The 24,790-nt window shown below is 37.1% G+C and overlaps 1 pseudogene; it reads left to right on the top strand.

Annotated features, from left to right (window-relative positions):
• Window positions 1-1,380: 1,380 nt before the first annotated feature.
• On the top strand, window positions 1,381-23,147 carry LOC110896248 (annotated as a pseudogene).
• Window positions 23,148-24,790: the final 1,643 nt, after the last annotated feature.

Raw genomic sequence — 24,790 nt, 5'->3', positions numbered from 1 at the left:
TGACCTATATGCCGCTATACGATACGATATCACACTTATAGGCTTATACGAGGTCAATACGTGACCTATACAACGCTATATGATACGATATCACACTTATAGGCTTATACAAGAACAATACGTGACTTATACTACGTTATACGATACGATATCACACTTATAGGCTTATACGAGGTCAATACGTGACCTATACTACCCCTATACGATACGATATCACACTTATAGGCTTATACGAGGTCAATACGTGACCTATACGACGCTATACGATACGATATCACACTTATAGGCTTATACGAGGTCAATACGTGACCTATACTACATTATACGATACGATATCACACTTATAGGCTTATACAAGGTCAATACGTGACCTATACTACAACTAAACGATACGATATCACACTTATAGGCTTATACGAGGTCAATACGTGACCTATACGACGCTATACGATACGATATCACACTTATGGGCTTATACGAAGTTAATACGGGACCTAATATTTGTATTATTTTTAATTCTTATAATTCATAATATTTGTATTATTTTTAATAATATTGTTTTTTTATAAATAAACATGGAAATACCCCAAAATACACACAATTAACATAGGAATACACAATAAAAAATACAAAAATGGAGCTTTATATACGCTCCTTAGAGGTCCCTACGCAGCATATGAGACAAAAATGACACAACTACCCTTGTATTTGGCTTCGTATAGCCTCAAAATAAGGGTATAAAAGACATTTTCAGACCTTTATATATGCTCCTTAGAGGTCAATACGCAGCGTATTTAAACTCTGTGAAAAAATATCCCTCAAACCTACCAAAATGACCCAAAAAAATCTAATGGTTTATATACGCTGCGTATAGACCTATACGCAGCGTATATAACCCTTGTTTTCTGTGCAATGATTGCTGATAAGGCTCTGAAATCCATGGTTTATATACGCTTAGTATAGCTCTATACGCAGCGTATTGAGGTAACCCTATATGCTGCGTATTGACCAATACGCAGCGTATGTAAACCCTAAGTGTACAGATAGGCAAACTGGGTGTGCAGATAGTTAGGGCCACCCTAAATTGTTCTTTAATATGATTGTATCGCTTTGAAAAGTTGTATCTATTCCAAAATATAAACCAACGAACCCACTAATATATTTTCATGGTCCACGTTTAAAATTCTTGCATGATCTTCAGTACTTGGAGAAACCACCATTGTTTTGCATATTTAAGTTTGAAGCATCCAATGATATGTGTTATTATTATTATTCAGTACCTCAATGGTTTTCTTGATTCTAGTTTAAGAATTGTTATGTGTTATTATTATTATTATTCAGCTTGGTGATTATGGAGACTGCGTTACTTTAATCCGCGAGATGACGTCGAAATTTTGGAGTAATCAGGTTTGTCCGGCTTTCAATGATAAATACATATCAACTTGAACGGATATCAACATACTAATGTGATTTTTTTTGTACATGTCAATAGGTTGACAGCGATACCGAATCTGAAGTGAGTGATATTGATCAAGATGATGTGAATGAGAGGCAAGATGATGCAACTGATGGAAACATATATCTTGATACTAGTGATCAGGCGGCAAAGGAAAAAACGAGCAGTAGCAAATTGACAAGGGCAATGAAACGGGAACTGAAGAAGAACAAGAATCGTAAAGAAAATCCTGAAAGCGTTGAGGATCAAGAGTTGTCTACTACCGTTGATCATATGAATAATGCAATGAGGATCAACGAGCGGGCCAGCCAGATGACTTGGGATACAGTCAACAATAAGTTTAAGGAGCTTGTTGCTGCTCGTGGTAGAAAGGGGACGAAAAGACGTGACCTTGTTGAACAACTTACGTTCTTAACCAAGGCGGCTATAACTCCTGCTCAGAAACTTGAGATCTTGCTTAGTGTGGTCTATGCACAGTTTGATGTTAATCATGGTAACATGCCTATACACGTGTGGAAGAAGTGTGTGCATAATATGCTTGTCATTCTTGATGTTCTTGAGTAGTATCCAAACATTGTGGTTGATGAAACTGTGGAGCTTGATGAGAATGAAACCCAAAAAGGAACGGATTACAATGGTATTATACACATTAAGGGAGACTTGGCAGCCTTTCTAGAGAAGATAGATGTTGAATTCTTCAAGAGTTTTCAGTTTATTGATCCGCATACTCGTGAGTATGTAGAAAGGCTTCAAGACGAACAGTTGTTGTTTGTTCTTGCTCAGAATGTTCAGTCATATCTAGAACGTAGCGGGGACCACAAGGCTGCAGCGATGGTAGCGTTAAAGCTAGTCGAACTTGTGTGTTACAAACCACAAGAAGTTTATGATGCTATTGTTGGTAATCGAACATGCAAATCACAGGTTTGAATATTACGAATTGAGAATCAAAGAACAATAAACTTGCTTGTATTGAATGAAAAGTTATGATTACAATTGACATACATGAACCCTATATATACTATACGAATAGGTGCGATTGTAGAGACATATCTTTTCACGAACGGTTGCGACTCTTGAACTTGTGGTTGAGATTGATCTTGAAGAGGTGTGTCTCCTTGTGAAAAATCACGTCTCTTTGTTTCTGTGATGTTATGCGTCGAACTGAACAGGTACGTCTCCTAGAGATGTCGCTTGATTAAGTTTGTAGGTTACAAACTTTCAACTTGTCGCTTCCGGTCCTCGCACTTACTAACTAATCTAATTATAACATAAAACTAACTAACTACTAATTACAGAACGACCCCTATACCTATATTTAGTTTAAAACACCAATACTCCCCCGTAAACTAAATATAGTTTAACAAAGGTCTTCAACTTGCTTGACTTGCAGTAGCATTGGTTCCTCTTCCAATGCGAGATTGGCTTCTTGTTGCGTGTCTTTCTCCTTTTCTTTCCACTTGGTGCAATCTCTTGCAAAATGACCAAGTTTTCCACAATCATAACATCTGAACTTGCTCTTGTCTTGGTTTCTTGGACCCATATCTTTTCCACGTCCTCTTCCTCCTTTGAAAGATCCTTGTCCTTGACTTCTGCCATAGTTTTGAATACTACGACCCTTTTCATGGTGCAAACTTTCAAATTGGTTATCTGCACGTGCCATCATGAGTCCTCCTTGATTATTATCTTCTTGCTTGTCTTGACTTTTGAGACGTTCTTCAAAAGCTATTATTCTTCCCACTGCTTCTTCAAATGGCATTTTGTCTATTTCCGAATATTGTTCGATATTTGCCACGATGGGTAGGAACTTCTTCGGAACGGAAATGAGTAACTTCCTTACGAGTTTCTTGTCTTTGATAGTGGTACCGAGAGTTTTAAATTTGGCTTTTATACCACTCAACTTGCTTGCGAAACTACTTACTGTTTCGTTCTCATCCATCTTTAGAACTTCTAGTTCGCTCCTCAAAGTTTGTAGACGTGCTTTCTGAACCATATCTGCTCCGAGATAACGAACTTTGATTGCATCCCATACTTCCTTTGCTTTTTCGTATTGCGCAACTTGCATCAAAACATCTTCCGGTAACGTTTGGAAGATAAGTGCTTTCGTTGTGTGCGCCTTCTTTTCATTTATCCCTTCCGTTGAAACAACTGTTTCCCAAAGACTATATGCCTTCAAGATTGTTTCCATCATAACTGCCCATTGGGTGTAATTCGTCTCTTTCAATTTTGGGCATTGAAGAGATACATTCCCTTGCTCGTGGAGTGACGTTGATGCACTTCCTTCTTTTTCTGTCATGCCTCCTTTCTTTCTCGCCTTGCTTTTCTTGCCTATCTTGCTTATGATCGGATGATCCCTTTCTTGACCGAGTAGATCAAATTTCTTACTTAGTACTTGCGTCTGGCCAACTTGCTAACCAGGTTCTTGCGTTTCTGACTGACTTGCTAATCAGATTTTTATGTACCCTGACCCACTTGCTAATCAGGTTCTGACCGACTTGCTGATCAGATTCTTGCTAACTTGCTGTTGCGAGTGATAAAAAATATCCAACCAACTTGCTAATTGGACTTAATTTAGTCGACCCGCTATACTTGCCTTTTCTTGCTTTGACCAAGAATGGTCGTTTCTTGCTAGACTGAATCGTGAAGATTCGACGTGCTACTTGCTACTTTGAACCAAACGATCCGGAACTTGCTATTTGAACCAAGAATCGGTTTGACTTGCTAGAACCGATACGGGTTCGATTTCTTGCTATACGTATCGTTTATGATTCAAAAATTGACTTGCTTACTTTAAAAACATGCTAATGATCCCCTTTTTCAACATACAAAAATTTGATCGTTTGAATTTTACTCAAAAAATAAAACGACAACCCCTTTTTTTTATGTTTGTGATTCCAATATGGCTTTGCAAAAAGTCAGACTTGCAATTAAGATAGACACTCGTGATATGTTAACGAATCAGTACAACAAATATGATGCATATAATTGGAATCAAAAATCAACTTTGACTTTTGCCTTCAATCTCGAAGAATTCAAACCTTAATTTTTGAAAAAAGAATCAAACCTAACAAAAACGTATTTTGAAAGAATGATTCCTTTCTTGTGGTTCGACTGAATAAAAAGAAAAAACGTACCTACGAAATCGAACACGTCGCCCGGTACCCAGATTATCGTTTCTTGCTCGTAATCTTGCACTAAGATTCTTCTTTCTTGCTTCCTGGATCGATTAACCGTGATGCTCTGATACCACTGTTGGTAATCGAACATGCAAATCACAGGTTTGAATATTACGAATTGAGAATCAAAGAACAATAAACTTGCTTGTATTGAATGAAAAGTTATGATTACAATTGACATACATGAACCCTATATATACTATACGAATAGGTGCGATTGTAGAGACATATCTTTTCACGAACGGTTGCGACTCTTGAACTTGTGGTTGAGATTGATCTTGAAGAGGTGTGTCTCCTTGTGAAAAATCACGTCTCTTTGTTTCTGTGATGTTATGCGTCGAACTGAACAGGTACGTCTCCTAGAGATGTCGCTTGATTAAGTTTGTAGGTTACAAACTTTCAACTTGTCGCTTCCGGTCCTCGCACTTACTAACTAATCTAATTATAACATAAAACTAACTAACTACTAATTACAGAACGACCCCTATACCTATATTTAGTTTAAAACACCAATAGCTATGAGGAATTTGGCTGACCGATCAGAAGTTAAAGAAAACGAAGAAGAAACGGAATCACCTGCTTTTGTGAATACACCTGAAGTTGTGTCTCGAACACCTAATTTTCCGGCAAGTAGTAGAAATCTGATGGATATGCTGGTTTCTTATATATACAAGCATGGTGATGAACGGACCAAGGCCCGTGCAATGCTTTGTGACATTTACCACCATGCAATCTTGGATGATTTTTTTACGGCCCGTGATTTGTTGCTTAAGAGTCAGTTGAAGGATAGTGTTCAGTATATGGATATTACGAATCGGATACTCTTTAATAGGTCAATGGCTCAGCTTGGCTTGTGTGCTTTCAGGGCTGGGCTTGTTTCCGAAGGACATGGCTTTCTTTCGGAGTTGTATTCAGGTGGCAGGGTGAAAGAGCTTCTTGCACAAAGTGTTTGTCAAAGCCGTTATCATGAGAAGACTCCAGAACAGGTATTATGACTTCCTTTATCTTTTTTATTAGATTGTCCGGTTGCAACTATTCACAAATATATATATATTAATCATGAATGTGATTCAACCGTTCATTTTGACCCATTTGTATACAAATGGGGCGATTTGGGTTAAGTTTTGTTTGTAACGGGTCAATAGGCTAAGCTAAAGTGTCAAATTGTTGGAGTCATTCAAATGGCGAATAAATAAAATCTTCGAAATTCAGTTCAAATGCAAAAAACCATCTAAATTGTTTATTGGAAGAAGCTTGATTGTTATAGGCTTGTTATCGTACACAACATCTTAATAGTTTATTAAATTTTGAAGTAGATATTTTGGATTGGCCCTATCCGACCCGTTGTATTATGTAAAGATTACATGTTTTGTCCCATTACCTAACCCGCTTGACACTTGCTTTACCCGCCCTAGTTTACTGAAATTACTGCCTTTTCTGCAGGAACGGCTGGAACGTAGAAGCCAGATGCCATACCATATGCACATCAACCTCGAACTTCTAGAATCTGTACATTTAATATGCGCCATGTTACTAGAGGTTCCCAACATGGCAGCAAACCGCTATGATGCAAGGCGCAATGTCATAAGCAAGACACTAAGACGGTTACTTGAAACAAGTTAGAAACAAACATTCACCGGGGCTGGGACCCATGAAAACATCATGGCAGCCACTCGAGCCCTTAGGAAAGGTGATTTCCAAACATCTTTTAATGTTATCAACTCCAGGGGCGGACCCAAGCCCACTTTAAGGTGGGCGGGTGCACCCCCGGGGAAAAAAAATTTAGTGTTAAATTCCGTCGAAAATCCCGTCCGCACCCCTTGGAATTTTTCGTCCGCACCCCTTGGATTTTTCGACCACACCCTTGAACGCACCCCTTAGGTAAAAAGTGTTATCAATTTATATTTTAATTTTTTTTGGTAAACTCTTATTTAAAAAAAATACTGCCTAAATTATATAACTTTTAATACCTAACTAACTAAACCCAAATACCCATACATTTACCCACTTATAATTCCCAACTAGCTAGCCCACTAAGTCTTAGCTCATTAACCAAACCCAACAATATTTCAAACTATAATAAAATAATTCAAGCCCAAAACCTTTAGAAATTCTCTCCCGCTCTCTCCCTCTCTTGCGTCCCTGCACTGCCAACGAACAACATCACCAAGCGACAACAGTCCAGCAGCCGGCGACCACCGTAATCAGCCACCATACCACCGTCGTTTGACACCAAATCTAACCGGAATCCTAACACGGGTAAGTTTCTTTGTTATTTTGATGATTTTGGTTGATATTATAGGAGAAAAAAAGGTAATAAAGTTGTTAAATGGGTTTGAAATTTTGTATGTTTTGACGTTGTTTATGGTTTTTTAGATGATTTTTAGGGTGATTATGTTGTTTATATATTTTTAGGGTGATTACAACTAACGTTATGATTTCTAGGCTTGAATAGTTGAAAATTAAAATTGAAACATTATGTTATGGAGCGATGAACTTATATTATACAGAGAAAGAATTGTTTAAAAATTTAGTTTTAAATGATGTTTTGGATAGATTTCAAAAAATGAAACCCGTAGGGCGTCGACGTTTTAATTATGAGTTTACATGTTTTTGATTATTATATAAATTTAGTTTGATGATCGTTTGTTTTACATGACCCGACCCGACCCGATACGAACCGATTTTTTACTCATATACCTAGGGGCCTAAAATTTTTAAAAATGTTCCGCACCCCCATGGAAAAATTCCTGGGTCCGCCACTGAACTCACTCAATGTCTGGAAGCTTCTTAAAAACCACGAATCGGTTCAAGAAATGCTGAAAAACAAGATCAAGGAAGCAGCCTTACAAACTCACCTGCTCACCTATTCATCATCATACAAGACATTAAAGTTGGAGCAACTTTCAAAGATGTTTGACCTCCCGGAAAGTCAAACCCATGGTATTGTTAGCAAGATGATGCTCAATGATGAGATTCATGCCAGTTGGGACCAGTGTACACGTTGCATTGTTTTCCATGAAGTTGAGCATAGCCGGTCGCAGGCTCTGGCTTTTCAGTTAACCGACAAGCTATTGGCTCTTGCTGAGAGTAATGAGCGGGCCACAAAGGCGAGGTTATGTGACGGTTCTAACCGCATGGTGAGTCTGAACAGGGTGACTAGTTTTTAGTGGAATATGTTTGGTTGTTTGGAATGAAAAATGTGATGGGAGTAAAACAATTTTTACACCTTTTGATTTGAAGTTCATTAGATGGACAGTTAACTGATTATCATATAAGTTTGAGATGATGACTGAATGTGGTTTTGTTTCAATAATCATTTCCATTAGGTCAGGTGTTTATTACTGAGTAAAAATTATTTTATTAAGATATATTGTGTATTGTATATTGTATTTTATTATGTTCTTTGCCTTAACCGGACCCAAACGACGACTAGCTCGAAAATTCTAATGTTTGTAAAAATCTTAACACCGAAAAATGGACCCCATTGGAAAAGAAACATGGATCCACCACTAAACCCACATAAACAAACTCACAGGACTCCAAGAGTCTGAGGTTCTGGTTAGCCCCCACCGCGAGTCCTAAATAATGGAAAGAATAGTTTACCGGGCTTTGCCCTTTATCCAAAAAAAGGGGAAAGAACCACTAGCACAACCTTGGAACCAAGTCGTATCTTCACCTTGTTTTGAACTCGTAAAAATTAAATCAAAGAAACCGAAGAAACTAACCTAGGATTGTCAAATCTTATTAAATCAAATAGAGAAATACATGAACATGAATTCAAATTGAAGAAGATTGTCTAACGCATCTCTACTAATACACATATAACAGAATGTTAACAACCTAATCTTTCAAGTTTACAGGAATAGTCCCTGTACTTTAGTAAATTCTTAAAACACAAACTACTAAGTTGTCACATTTAGCCCAAAGTTAATTGTCCCAAATTGACCTTCCATTTGACTGAGATGCTAACTGAAATAACGACCACCAGCATTTGCCATACACTGTATTTAACACTTATCGTATATTAATTAACTAGTATTAAGGGCCTCCGCGTTGCCGGGGGGGGGGGATGGGGATACACCGTGCCAAGTAGCACTAGTGCTACACAACTACCAGCGACCAACAACACCGGAAAAGCTCATTAAAATAAAATAAATAAAAAGAAAAAAAATAACACCGAACGAAAAGCATACGTAAAATCGTTAACCCCCGTATGCCAGTTGCGACATGTTAATGCGAAGAAATAAGACTGAAATGTAAAAATAGAAAAGAACAACTAAGTCGATCTAATACCACACACGTTGCGACGAACCTGTCAAACAGGAAAAAAATAGACGCGTTGTGACGGTCCTGTCAAACCGGAAAAATAGTCGAAAAAACTTTGAAACCCACACGTACGTTACGGCATGTTTACTCGCAAAAGTAGAACAAAACATAAAACGAAAAATTTGAAAACGATGAAATATACATGGATCAAAGTTAAAATAAAAATGTGTTGGGGTTAAATTGTCACAACCCAACCGATGGCGGAATCATCGGGGCATGGCACTGAGCGAAACAGATTGTCCAGAAGTTTCCATAACAATTATCATCACTATTTAGTTTAAATTAACACGTCTCATACCGTGTCCCAAATAACAAACAAATTATTACAGATAACAACTAGTCAAATATTCTGTTCTGACAACTCAGATTTAAATAAGACAAATAAATATTGTTCAAATGCTCCTAAAGACCCAGCCTGACAAGATATACAGACAACTATGCTTTAGTTGCTCTTTCCTGACAGACAACTATTTGTTGGGGGGCTCTAGAGCTTTATTCTAGCCTCGCTTTTCTAGCAAGCAAACATCTTAAACACCTGTCACATACGTTAAAATAAAGTCAATACATATAATGTAAAGGTGAGCATACAAGTTTGATATTAGCATATAGAGTTCGAATAGTTTACGCATAACCAGCACGTACACAGAGGAAAACGAAGCATGTTAATTATCGACATGGACCTATCGATACCAGTGACTGCGGGTTGACTGTCCGAGACAGTTCGCAATATATGATTACCACCGTAATCCATGCAAGTAATTGTCCTTAACAACCCCCCGTGTGAACGGGTGCTGAGTCCAAACTATAGTACTACGTCGTTAAGGCAGGTAGACAGCATTCCGCGTGTAAACACAATCAACAAGCATTCATTTAGTCACGTAATACATGCATATTGGTTAGCGTTCAAATAGTTTGAGTAGTGTGATCGATTGTGTTTTTGATAAGTAACGTATGTAACACCCAAAAGTGCTAAAAGCAAAAAGGGGTTCGAGCATACTCACAGCGGTTGATTGATGGATTGAAGGGAGCGCTTGAGAGTAGGGTTAGCCTGAACAGTTTGATAGTATGACGATGAGTAACACGTAGAAGGGAAATGAGTGTAAGTGAGTCGAACAGCCTGGTCGATCGAACAGTAGGTTCGATCGAACGGGTTGTTCGCTCGGCTAGACAATCCGTTCGGATAGTCCGGTAGGCTCGATCGGCTGGACTGTTCGAGTGGATTGTTTCTTCCTTTGGGTGAGATCTGTTTGTGTGCGAGGATTTGAACTTTTAAAGTTTTCGTTGTAGTATTTAAGGACACTGAAGTGTTCTTACCTTTCGGGTCGATAGATCGAACGGTCTGTTCGATCGGCCGGCTTAACCGATCGGTTAGGAATTTCAGTAGTAGTCCTCAGCGGGATGTCACTCAATCGAACAACATACTCGATCGAATAGCATTCCTATACGTCCAACGAATTGAAAATAGACTAAGTGTTGAAGCATAGTATCTCATGATCCGAGGAGTAATGTTGACAAACGGCTGTTCGATCGAACATCTTCTCGTTCAATACTATACTTCATGAAATTGTCAAAGTGTGGGGCGCTATGCTAGCCGATCGGCTGGCCTGGTCGATCGGCTGGCATGTCCGATTGGTTGGGCTGTTAGTTCGAACAGCGTAACCGTTCGGCCAGCATCCTGACCTGGTCGGCCTGTTCGTCTAACACTTGGCTGTTCTGAGTATGTGACGTTATACTGAGGTAGTTTGTCAACGAGCTAAACCATGGAACTTTCATTCATACTTGTTTCTCCTGCTCGGACTGGAATCACCCAAGTCCGGCCGGTAAACTGTTCGGAACGGTAGTTTGATGTTTATCCCGAAGTCTCGGTGAACCTCGTAGGTAGAATCCGAATCTTGAACCACTCATCCACTAGAATGATTTGGTGAGCCGGCTCAAGCTTCGTTTCTACCGGTTTGAAGGCATTGAGTGTAAAGGAGTTGAAAGAAACTTGGAAATCCTTCCTTCAATCCTTCACATCATGTAAATGTTTAGATCTTTGATAGATCTTAGCTTGTTTATGTGGAAATCGGTTAGATCCGAGCTGTTCATGGTGGATTGAAGCCAAAACATGGTGTTCTTGAAGAACACCATGATGACATCATCCAAGAATGCTTAGATCTTGGTGATTTCACGGTTAAAAATCAAAAATTGAAAGATAGAAAGGTGTAGGAGCATGTTTTGATCAAGAAAGTAAAAGATTTAGGATGAAAACTTACCGGAATCGGAAGAAATCTGAGAAACGAAGGGGGAGCACGAGCTGGTCGGTCAGAGCTTTCCAAAAGTGGTAAAGAATGACAATGACAACCCTATTTATAGGATCCAAAAGAGGAAAGGGCTGGCCGATCAGCCAGGCATCCCGATCGGGCACCCTGCTCGATCGGCTGACAGCCTGATCGATGCACAGCCTGGTTCGAGTGTTCGGTGCGACGATTTTTGATATTTCGATTTCGATTGAAGATGATACGAGTACGATAGAGTTTCCCATCCAAATTACTTTCAGTCCCAACTACTATATCTAACATACAATCATCTATATTTCACCCTATCCTTACGTTATCATTCGTCGTAGTTCGATTTTGATTGCATTCGATTTGAGATTCGAGTTTCGATTCGAGTTTCGATTGATCACCGCACAAAACATAAAGTAAACATGCACAGGTAACACATAAGGCACACACGCACGTATATCAACAACCAAAGTTCGCGTAATTCGGGATTCGAGTTCGATGATGATTAGATCGGTTTGATTACTGATTAGTTAACTTTATCGCATTGTTACTTCCTACTATTCACAGTCGTAAATCGGTTCGCGTCGATTAAACATTCGATTACTTCGATTTATTCTGATTAACAACACTTACTCCACATAATACAAATAAAACATAAAATAGACTATTTACAATCAAGAAGTCAAAGTTGACTTGAACTTTGACTTTGACTTTGACATTCGAAAACACGGGGTGTTACATAAATTGAAAAAGATGAAAACTTTTGTGTTAAAAGTAAAAAAAAAAAAAAAAAACAAAAAGGTTAAAATGCAAAAAATAAAACCTTTGGGTTAGAAATGAAAAATCAATTTTTTTTTAAAGGCTCCCCATGCTTGAAGTACAAGCCATAATGCACAAACATTTTCCTAATTTACAATATGGTAATATTAAAAGAAATTTATTAAACAAATATAGATAAAATTTATAAGGTTGGAGGAGAGAATGACATGTGACATTATTTGAAGACTTTTATTATAAGTTAGATTAATATTAATAATTAAATAAATAGTGAATTAATATCAAATGTTAACCTACCTTAAATATCAAATAGATTTTTTCTAATAAAATATTATCCTCAAATTTAAATTGTTATTTAAGGTATTTAAAAAAACAAATTATTTATCACGAAAACCAAACTTTGTATTGATATACTATTTATTTTTATTTTTATTATTAAAACTATACACGAGGTTCTAACCCAGTACACAGACACAACACACGAGGTTCTAATCTAGTACACCAAATATACACAATTGAGAGTTTACATACTTGACCCTTCAGCTAATCTAAAATACGTATATTATATAAACTACGGCCTCCTAAGTCCAGGGATGTAGCTTTTAAGGGAGACGTAGCTTTTAAGGGACGGGAGTGCACCCGCCCCCTAAATGTTTCGATTAGAAGTGTAATATTTCCTGTTTTTTCGTCCGAAAAAATTAAAATTATTTAGGTCCGCATCAACCAATTATTTTGCTTAAAAATCCCCTGCTCCTACCAAGTTTATTGTACAAAATATTTATACATATTTTCATATTGAGTTAAAAAAATGTGAAGAACGGGCTATTAGTAAGTTTCTATAATTGTTTATATACTTTAAGTAAATTTTGTTACTACTTTATATATAAATCAAAGTTGAGGGTTCTATTTTATCTTAAAGGTATTTACCATTTATCTTAAAGGTCGTTGGGCTAAGTAGTAATTCTTCGTTTAGGTACTTACCATTTATCTCGCATCATTATAAATATTTTGCTCTTTATTTTTGTTAAATAATATTTAGCTTTTTTAGTTTTATGTGTAAGAACGCGTCATTTGAATAAATGAAGATCATGTAGTTTTATTTGTAGTTATTATTGTTTACCCGACCCGAATCGAGTATCTTCCGAACATACAACCCGAAACACAAGGATAGGAAATTTTTTTAGTTCCATGACTTTCCGCCCTCTCCGGAACTTTTGGTCAACCTCCGTCATTCATAACTATTTACACTTTGACCTGTTTAACTTTCTTTCAAACTTAGTAAAAATTAAATTCTAACAACTTATGCCTACATATATCTATATCTCCACATAGGTGTGTATATCGCCACATAGGCGTGTTGTGAAGAATCGGGTACGTTAATCTCCTTTACTAGTCATAAATAAGGCTTCTGGTTAACTGGTTTTATCAATTTATACACAAGAGTTGAGATCCTGTACAAACAGTGCTAGCTGTAAAAACCATAAGAACATACCTGAGCCATTGATAGTTTAGATCAGTGGTTGGTATTGATTACAAATAGAACCCATTGAATTAATAATTAATACTATTAAGTTAGGGGTATTTTGGTCATTCATCTATTTCATATTAAATAATAACTCAACCAAGCTTTTTAAACTAAAATAACTTTTATATACTTCATAAAATGAAGTATTTTTTATCTTTAATATGATTACCATATTGCTACATTTTTTTTATTTATAAAAGTGACTTTTAAAAAAGTTACAAAAATGTTTTATAATTGTGCTAGTTATGTAGTTGAAATGTGCTGGTATAAAAAAAATGTAGTGTGTTGATTTTAAATCTATGCGTAAGTTCTTATTTTGTTGTATAATTCTTATGTGTTGCTATATTTTCTTTTGTGTTGTTTTTGAGAGGTTATTTGGAAATAAACTTGTTTTCTACTAGTTATGCAAATGTATGTGCTATTTACAAAATTAAAATAAAAACATGAAATGTGCTAGTATGTAAGAGTATGTGTTGTTTATAAAATTAAAAAAAATGAAGTTGTGCTAGTTATGTAATAGTGTCTCTTATTTACAAAAAAAAAAAAAAAAAAAAAAAAAACAACATGAAATTGTGCTGATTACAGGCTAATTAATGTATTGATTACAATGTTATGCTGATTACGGGATGTGCTGACGGTGGTGTTGCTATGCTGATTATGGTGTTGATGTTGATGATGTGCTGATTACGGTATTGACGATGATGCTGATTACGGTGCTGCTGATGATGATGTAGATTATGGTGTTGATTCGATGATAAAGAATAGATTAGGAGATTAAGAATTGAATTAATCATGCATGAATTTATGGATAATTTAATTATTGTTTTCAACGAGTTAAGGTTAACCCGCGCGTTGCGGCAGGAAGTTGATTATGAATTTCTTTAGTATCACTACATGAGTAACGAAAATTTTTATTTGTCTTTTGTTTTGTTTTTTTTACTGTTATTATTATACAAAAAAGCTTGATTTCCAAAAAAATGAATGCACTGTATATTTTGAAGTCCTTTCTATTGATTTTTTTTGCCAATGAAAAAATATTAAATCCATGTCTTGTTTAAGAAAAATAAATAAATGATGAAAACATGTATAAGAGTTGCTTACCCAGCAAACCCGAAAATAAATGATGAAACACGTATAAGAGTTGCTTACCCAGCAAACCCGAATTCAAGATCAATGGACCCGAATAAAAAGACATTATCCGATACTAATTTCCTTCAAGTCCGGTATGATTGAATTCCTCACCCTACAGCCGTCAAAGTCGTTTGACGTTTAAAGTTTGAATCGCTATTTACTCTAAATAAAGCGATGACGTTCGCGATCATCACCTCTTCTTAAGCCTTTGTGACCTCGCATTTTAACTTCTCTGTTGGCTTCTAATTTGTTCGCCTATTCAAGCTACACCACCAGCATCTCCTCTGTTTCGACTGCGTTGTTCTGTCGCACAACACCATTGTTGATCACCTTTTCAATAACCGTGTAATCGCCGTTGTGGTTCAGCCTTCACCAACAATTGGTTGCAAATCGTCAATGCATAGTTGTGAATCCGATCGAGGTAAACCAACTTGGCAAAGTAAAAATAAAAAAACTATACATAAATCATCATAAAATTCGTACCTTTTTATCAACGGAATTCAGACCTAGACCTTGTATTAAGTTACCAAATAAAGTGAAAGAATCTCTAAAAAGGAAAATCATCAACACATTTATAAGCGAACATTGGTGATACTTCATACTTCTAATGTAAACAAAGACATGTTTTAAATACAAAGGAGGGAGTCCATGCAACTTTCCAGCAAGAGGCATATCATTTGAATATTTTAGACGTCGATTAGTACCCGTAGTACGAACAATAAAACAGATAATGTAATTGTATTTTGTTGAATATATCATTATGTATTCAATTATATGCCTTTTTCTACAAAATGTTAAATTACACCTAAAATGTTACAAAATGTTAACACAAAAGAAAAAAATAGAAGAAATCTTGGTAACTTCGTAACCCAAATAATCATGTCTGATATTTCCGCTAGAATCATATAAGAAATTAAGAGCATGAAACAATCAAGTTTTCTAAGAGGAAACAATAAGTATCCAAAATAATGATATCAAATTCAAACATTTTGAATTAAAAAGTTAAGAAAAGCATACCTTTGCACCAAAACGTCAATGGCCGTTTCTTTCTCTGTCGGTCTTGCTGTCTCTCAAAATGCAAAATACCTTGTAAATATAGGCATATTTATCTCGCTATACGTCTAACAGTCAAAAATATGTTATAATATGTAATTGCAAAATCACTTTGTATGGGAAATTCGGGAAGGATGCAATAACTAAAGAATCCCTACCATCGTCGCAGTCGTCGTTAATCGTTAATGACCGAAAAAGTATTTTAGAAAAGATGATGGTGTTGGATGGTTGCCGAACAGAAATTTTATCAGATAGATGTGCCAATCGGTGAGAACCACAACGTTTGACGAAACAAAATACAAATTGCCAGAGACGAAGGGGCGTCAGTTTTGAATAGTCGGAGCCGAAGTAGCGGCGGTTACGATTCGCTGAAGTTGAAGAGGTGACGTTTACGGATCGTTTTGCACAATGTTTTTTCTTTTCAAAACACAAACAAATCAATGTTCTAGATTTTTGTAACGAAGAATCATCCACCCCACAACATCACTTAGGGGATTTTGGGTGTTTGAGTTCAATAAAGGATTTTATGAATCAATCACTTCAAAATAGTTTTTGCAGAAGGATAAAGAAGACAAATATGGAAATTGAATGAAGTTTACCTTTACGAATTGCTTTGGTTTTTTTCGTATGGAATTTGTAGGATTAAGAATGGATTTTGGGGTTGTTTAAGATGATTTGGGATTAAGAAAATTGTAGGTCCAGGTTTCGGGACCGAAACCGTGATTTTCATGTTCATGTTCAAAGATGGAAGAGATAAGAGAGATGATAACAAACAAACTTTGTATTAATCCGGTAGTAAACATTACAAGTCGGCCCGGTTACATGACAACCGAACTAATACCAAAGAAGTATACATCCGGGGAGAAACCAAGTGGTGATTTCTCCCGGTGAGGTCTCAGACCTCCATTCTCTCTCTAGCACACACTTGTGCTCTCACTCTTATGTTGCAAATGACAAAGTGTTGGTATTTATACCAAAACACAGGCTGCAGGTCGAAGGATCAGACTGACTGGTCGAAACATCATCCTTCGATCAGACAGTCTTCGAAAGATACTCACATACCTCGAATGATATCCTTCGATATCCTTCGAGGTCCATCCTTCGATGGGTATCTTTCGAGCTCATCGAAGGATATTCATAATCCTTCGATGCCTTATCCTTCGACACCAATAACAACACAGCAACTTTGTCTAGCAACACACACACACAGTCAAACCAACAACCCTCTCGTTTGACCACTTCAAACGAGCGGGTCTATACACGTTTGTTTGACCGTTTCACTAACTATTACAAATTCAGCATAAAATAAAACTATTCTATTCGACAAGCATCGGACACAAAATCTGCATCAACAAATTCCCCCTTGTCCGTTGCTGTCGAATGCTGAAAATGCAACTGCAATCATCGATCTTCAGTCAAGTAATCATCTTCTCTGTGTTGACGAATTCCCCCTTGACCGATGATCCAGGTAAGTAGTATCCTGATGCTCATTGTATAAGATTTCCCCCTCAAAGTACGCGTATCCGTGTTGAGTGTTGTGCAATTTCCTCAAAAGGATCAATTGACCGATCTTCCGCTGATCTTCCAATACTCCAACCGGCATATGATAAAGGTTCCATTCTTAAACAGCTGCATCAAGTCTTGATCTTCAAGCGTCTGTGCAAAACATTCCACGCATAACCGTTTGTAACACCTGAAAATCACAACCTCTACCACCTGTGATTGCGTTTAGAATTTTACCGAAGAAATTCAACATTTGAAAATTTTTATCCCCCCATTTCTTTGGTAAGATCTCTAAACCTTAACAGATTCTTTCCACTTCAAAGAAACTGTCGTCAAATGTTCACCAATTCCCTCCACTGAGCGGAACTGTCATCAATCTTCATTGAATGTTCTCGGTTCCGAAAATTCACGAACATGACTTTCTTCTTTGCATAGACTAGTTGAATAAGAACGTCCCCTGGTACCCCGTAGGATCTGACTTGTATCCCCCCAAAGACCAAGGTCTTTGTGAACTCGTTAGGACCGGTATAGACGTTCCAGGTTCATACGTACGTCTTCAAATGCGAGAATATGTCAATAAACAAAATCCTTTCGAACATTTCCGAATAACCGGTAACAATCATAAATACTGATGCGCGGAAGCGAACATATCGTGTTGGTTTTGGCCCATAATAGTCGCGTTACCATATTTGTCATTGCATCGGTAACCGTGACTACCCCACATTTTCAAACATCAAGTCTTCATCATCTCTTGTGTTCATCATGCTGCATCACCCCGCGTGTTCCCAAAGCCCGTACGAATTTTGATGTTGAAACTTTGAAGCCCGGTTTGAATAATCCTTGCGAGCACCCGACCCGACTCCAAGTGAATTAAATGATTAACCCCAACACACTGTCTGAGCTCATAAAATTCCACAACATCTGGATCCTTCGAAACATCTGCATCAAACGAAAGATAAACCCAAGACAGCTTCGAAAGATGATCTTTCGTAAGTCTTTCGAGCGCATGTCACCTATCTTTCGAGCATCTTTCGAGCACATGTCACAGATCTTTCGAACACCTTTCGAAGTTGGACATAGCTGATCCTTCGTACACTTCAGAGTTGATCCTTCGAAGTCTTTTTGATCCTTCGAAGAACTGATGATCTTTCGAGCACTCCTGTTCATCTTTCGAATCTCCTTGTTCGAAGGATGATCTTTCGAGATCGAAAGATATCTTTCGATGGTTCTGACACAAGGACAGAAAGTACGACAGGTTGGTGAAAAGTTGATGTGGTAGGTGACCAACTTTCGCACATTTCGAAGCATGAAAATTTGAATTTTGAATTTTGTTTCATCCTTCGAAAAACTGTTCAATCTTTCGAGGACAAACAGCATCTTTCGAAATTTGAAGCTGTCAAGAACATCAAGAACACGGAGGACTGTTCATCTGCAGATCTGACCGAAAACACTTTGTATACAGTTTTTGATGATGGAAACTTGAAGATTTAGGAGAAAAACATAAAACCCAACACCCGGTTTAGCACAGATCTGGATATCCGGGTCCAGATCTGGGTTTTTCTCATTTTCACCTTTTTACATCTTGAACAAAAACCCATAAAAATCACAGATCTAGAGCACATGTGACTTAGTAAACGGTTAGTTTTACTAAATCGGGCACCATGGCTCTGATACCAATTGTAGGTCCAGGTTTCGGGACCGAAACCGTGATTTTCATGTTCATGTTCAAAGATGGAAGAGATAAGAGAGATGATAACAAACAAACTTTGTATTAATCCGGTAGTAAACATTACAAGTCGGCCCGGTTACATGACAACCGAACTAATACCAAAGAAGTATACATCCGGGGAGAAACCAAGTGGTGATTTCTCCCGGTGAGGTCTCAGACCTCCATTCTCTCTCTAGCACACACTTGTGCTCTCACTCTTATGTTGCAAATGACAAAGTGTTGGTATTTATACCAAAACACAGGCTGCAGGTCGAAGGATCAGACTGACTGGTCGAAACATCATCCTTCGATCAGACAGTCTTCGAAAGATACTCACATACCTCGAATGATATCCTTCGATATCCTTCGAGGTCCATCCTTCGATGGGTATCTTTCGAGCTCATCGAAGGATATTCATAATCCTTCGATGCCTTATCCTTCGACACCAATAACAACACAGCAACTTTGTCTAGCAACACACACACACAGTCAAACCAACAACCCTCTCGTTTGACCACTTCAAACGAGCGGGTCTATACACGTTTGTTTGACCGTTTCACTAACTATTACAAATTCAGCATAAAATAAAACTATTCTATTCGACAAGCATCGGACACAAAATCTGCATCAACAAAAATACGCCCTCTCCGTGTTTCCGTAATGAATTCAGATTTTTTAAGTTATTTAATAGGTTATATATTATTTTATTTAAAACAAAGGAATGGGATCAAATACAAACACTTAAGTTTGTAAAAACCATAAGAACCAATACATAATTGACAAGTGTCCATCAATAAAAAATTAGTTTAGGGGTAATTTAGACTTTTTGACCATATTTATTTATAACTAATTAAAAATAATTACAAAAAATATAATCAGCACCAAACTATATAATTAGCACAACATCATTAATCGTTCTTCATTATCAGCACATCGTCCTCGAATCGTTCTCCATTATCAACATAAACAACATAAACGACATTAGCACAACATCTTCAATCGTTCTCCATTATCAGCACACCAGATGTGCTGATTATATCTACTTTTGGTGTTTGTTTGTATTATTTTGTAATTAACACATAATCAGCACCTTATTAGCACAAATATAAAACACCTTTTGTTAACTTTTTTTAAAAAAACACTTTTATAAATACAAAAAGATATAGCAATATGGTACTCATATTAAAGATAACAAAATACTTGATTTTATGGTATATATTTTAAAAAAAAATAATGAAGTATATAAAAGTTATTTTAGTTTAAAAAACCTTGGTGGAATTTGTATTTAATAGAAAATGGTCAAATGACTAGCAATTTTACAAAATTACCCCTAATTTGTTAGTAGTAATTTTTAATTATAAGAGTTTTATTTATAATCAATATCAACCCTTGATTTAAATTAACAATGGTTCAGATCTGTTCTTACGGTTCTTATAATTAGCACTGTTTGTACAGGATCTCAACCCTTAAAACAAACATGAAAGGAAACATAGAAAATTGTTTCTAAATGACGGTTAGTCACAATCGGAAATATGAAATGGTGTCTTTGTATGGACACGCCCATAAGCTAAGCTGGTGGTGCCCCATTTGTTAATCAAGAAGCGTGAATAGAAGAAGTTATATTTTCCAAGGTTGGAGAACTCGCTAGTCGCTAGCGGGTCGGTGAGGTAGGGACTAGCGACTACTCGGGATTACTCGGGATTAATCGGGATTAATCGGATCGGACTTTTTATGTATAATTTTAATTTTTTATACATATATACATATATTTTTATACGTAATTTTTTTAAGTGGACAAGTTTTGACGGGAATCTGGGAGGTTTTGGCCGGAATATGTGTTTTTTTTTCGATTTTTTCTGATTTTTTCCGATTTTTTCTGATTTTTTCCAATTTCTTTTGTTTTTTCCCGAGTTTTTCCGATTTTTCCCGACCGACTAGTCGTGATTAGGGCCGACTAGGCCGACTAGCGATTTTTTTACTGATTAGCAATTACTCAGTTGATGGGCGACTAGCGACTAGTCAGCGATTAATCGCCGACTAGTCGCGATTTTTGCAACCATGATATTTTCTAATAATCAAGAGTTAATCAAAGGGGTGTGTGTTAAACAAAGGGGTATGTGTTAATCAAAGGTGTGTGTGTTAAATAAAGGGGTGCATGTTGCTTTTTGTATAAGAGATATAATTAGATATAAATAAAAACGTATAAAAGTCTAAAATACCTTTAAATCAAATTTTTAATTGAGTACACATGTCATTAAACTGTTGGTTCTTACAGTGTTTATAAAGATACATGTTTGTATATGATACTAAACCTTATACACAGAACAACAAGTGTATGTGTCATCATAATCCCGCACCAACAAATGGCTCATGAGGTAAGTAAGACAATTGGACCATGGTGGTCAGTGGCGGATCTAAATTTTTTTTTCACTAGGTTCCTTTTGATAGATTCTCACTATTTTTTTCCAAATCATACGAGGTTCTCACTAATTTTTTTAATTTTTTCTAAACCGAATGGGTTACGGAAAACTCACAAAAGTGACCTAGATCCATCCCTGATGGTGGTGTAACAGGGGCCATGCAAATGGAGACAATGATGGTGATCATCATGGTTACAAACGACTACATGAACCAGTATTGGCTAGATTTGAGGGGATTTATGATTATGAGAGGGGATTTAAATTAGTCAAGGATATCCGAATTAATATATTTGATGTTATCCCTTAGGCTAAAGGGTATGGGGAGCATGAATTGGGTCATTAATGCCACATAGGATCATTAATGGATTGTTATACCATCCCCTTCTTTCATCCACCATGGTTGGCATGGATTAAACCATGGCAACCATGAGCCTACTTTCCTTTTTCAATGATTCATTTTCCTTTTCTACAAAAATAAATTAAAATAGGAAGATAGTGGTTTGGGTCATGACCACACCCTTAGGGTAGTGGTTTTGGATGATGGATTAGAAGTGAATGACATGGCGCCGATGTGGAGGATCATGGTGACCATGAGGGTCATGACCACACCCTATAGCCTTTATAATTTGATTGTTATTTTCCTTTTTCTTTTTTTTTGATTGTTATTTGATTGTTATTTTCTAATAAGAATAAAATCAACAGAACCAATTAGAATCGGTTTAGTTACCCTAATAAAATAAACTTATAGTAAATTATTAGAAAAAAAAATCTATATCCTAAAACGAAAATTCTGTAAGATCAAAATCAAAATTAAAGTATCGGATAAACTTAATTTAAAACCAAATCTTGATTTGGGAAGCCTATTAAATATCTTCCATAACATCGTTCATAAAAAAAAAAAAAAACACATCATTCTCATAGAAGACGTACCAGCAGAAGCCATGGCGGCAGAGCTTTCACCAGACATAGTATTGTTCCACATACTAGCAAGGCTTCCGGCCAAATCTGTAGTCCGTTTCAAGTGTGTTTCCAAAGGATGGCACTCCTTCCTAACCACTCCGATGTTTACCAACATGCACCTGCACCATCAAAATCGCCACAAACTACTCTTCATACCCAAAACATCATCATCATGCACCTTCCGCACCATCGACTGTGAATCGCCCAAAGATGGTTTAACCGCCCCTCGCTGTCTGCCTTTCGATAGTCCTCGAAACGTGTCAATCATAACATCTTTCAATGGATTGGTATGCGTAGGCATAATTGAACATGATGATAATGTGGAGGAGGAATACTACTCTGATCTGGTCTTATGGAATCCATTGACAGGTGAGTATAGAATCTTGTCAAAAACCAATGCTCATAAAGAATGCTATGAGACCATAACGAGAGCGTCTGTGTTGTATTATACCTCTTCTGAAGATGACTACAAGCTTCTACGTGTAACCAATTCTTGCGATGCTTATATATACTCGTTGAAATCTGACTTGTGGAGAAAGATTGAGTCAACCGAGAACTTCCATCGCTGGATTTCTAAGCATTGTGCATTGTTGAATGGAAAACTCTATTTCCTAAAATATGATGAGGCTATAAATAAGTCGCATTCAGTTATAAGTCTCGATTTGAAGACCGAAGAGTTCACAGAGGTAACAACTCCCTTCTTTAGAGATTCAACGATATGCATGGGTTTCACTGTGCTAAGAGGCTGCATTCACGTTTGGATGTTCCACCCTTCAAACTTTTGGCAGCGCAAGATTGAGTTGTGGAGGATGGATGGGGATGGGGATAGTTGGACGGATATATAGTTGGACGAAGGTGGTTACTTGCACCAATGCTGCTTGTGGATGGCGTGTGCAACCTCTGCACTTGATGGCGGATGGAAATTGGCTCATGCGTTATGGAGAGCGCCTTTGCATAACAGATCCATACGATCCACTTAATTCCACTAGGGTTGTTACTGACATGGGCACGGGTATCCGTCGAAGAGGAAAATACATTGAGACTTTGGTGTCACCCAATCAATATATGAAATGACACCCTTTTAACTTCCTACTTTTTGATTTCCAATTGTACACCATAATATATTCTGCAAAAACTTAACAAAGTAATATATTAGAGATCGTGTGTGTGTTATTGCGGTCCATTTAGCATGCTTCTTGCTCACTTAAACTGGGATCAAGTTCATGAAAAATGTATTTTTGGCAGAAAGTTATAAGTATAAGTGTTTTTTGTATTTTATTTCAGCGCATGCTTTATTTTTCTCATTTTCATAAGAATAATGGTATATTTACAAGACTTTAAGATCCGTTTAAAAAATTAATAGTATGAACAGAAAAAAAAACACTGTAGGTCCGTTTGCGGATCGCCGGACAACTACGAGATCTTGTTTCAGATGCCGGAACAGGTGCAGAATCCCTGTTACGACACAAACCGAGCGAGAGATGAACACAACACAAGGATATAACGTTTAAACAAATGTGTATTGATTCAGCAGAGTATAGATACAAGATGGTACAATATGAACTACACTAAAACTCTCTGATAAATACTCTCTTGTGCTTATGTCTGTCTCTCCTATCTTCTGTCTTCAGTCCACTGCTGTTTATATAAGCACAACAACACGACGAAACTGTTTCAGCTGGCGAAAGTCCCTCGACGAAACATCAATCAGCCGACGAAACATGTGGAGGTCGACGAAAGGTGTTGCTGGTCGACGAAACATATCATTACCCGACGAAAGGTCACAGCCGACGAAACTTTGAGAGTGACGAAACAAGGGGACTTTCATCACACCCTTATACACGACGAAACATGAGTTTCCTCAGCAGAAGTTTCGCCATTCGTGTGCAGGAGGGGTTTCGTCATGTATGTGTTGGCCATCAGATTGATAAGCAGCGGAAGCATTATGATAGATTGGATTCATGACAATAAACTTGGTTTGTTCTATGTTTGCAGTGATAGAATTGAGGGACAATTTTGGCGGTTAAAATTGTCTTGGTGCCGAAAATGGTTCCCGGCAAGACATATAAATATCAACATATAAATGGCAGTTATGAGCGGTTAAAGATGGAGGGAAACCACCCATTGAATCGGTGTCTCCTAACCAACATAACCACTCTAATGTACCGGTTCATAATTACATATAATTATAAGTCACATAACCTAAACTAACATACATACATAATATCCGAAATATATAAAGAAATTATGTTTATATTTTCTAACACACTCCCCTAAACATAATTACGTTTGCGAGAATGTGTTAAAACGCTGATATTGGCATCATCCACAGCAGCTTTTGCCCTTTTGAAGTTGAACCTTCTTCTTGTGTGCAGCCTCCTTATTCCGTCCCAATCGTTGCCAGCGAAGAATGCGTAGTGATCAGCATCATTTTCTGCAACTACTTTAGTTCTTGAGTTCCCATCCGTTTGTACACTTTCTGTTCCCT

The sequence above is a fragment of the Helianthus annuus genome, chromosome 12 (assembly GCF_002127325.2).
Source record: "Helianthus annuus cultivar XRQ/B chromosome 12, HanXRQr2.0-SUNRISE, whole genome shotgun sequence".
Lineage (NCBI taxonomy): Eukaryota > Viridiplantae > Streptophyta > Magnoliopsida > Asterales > Asteraceae > Helianthus > Helianthus annuus.
Note: the sequence above shows the minus strand (reverse complement) of the source record. Positions and strands in the feature narration are given on the sequence as shown.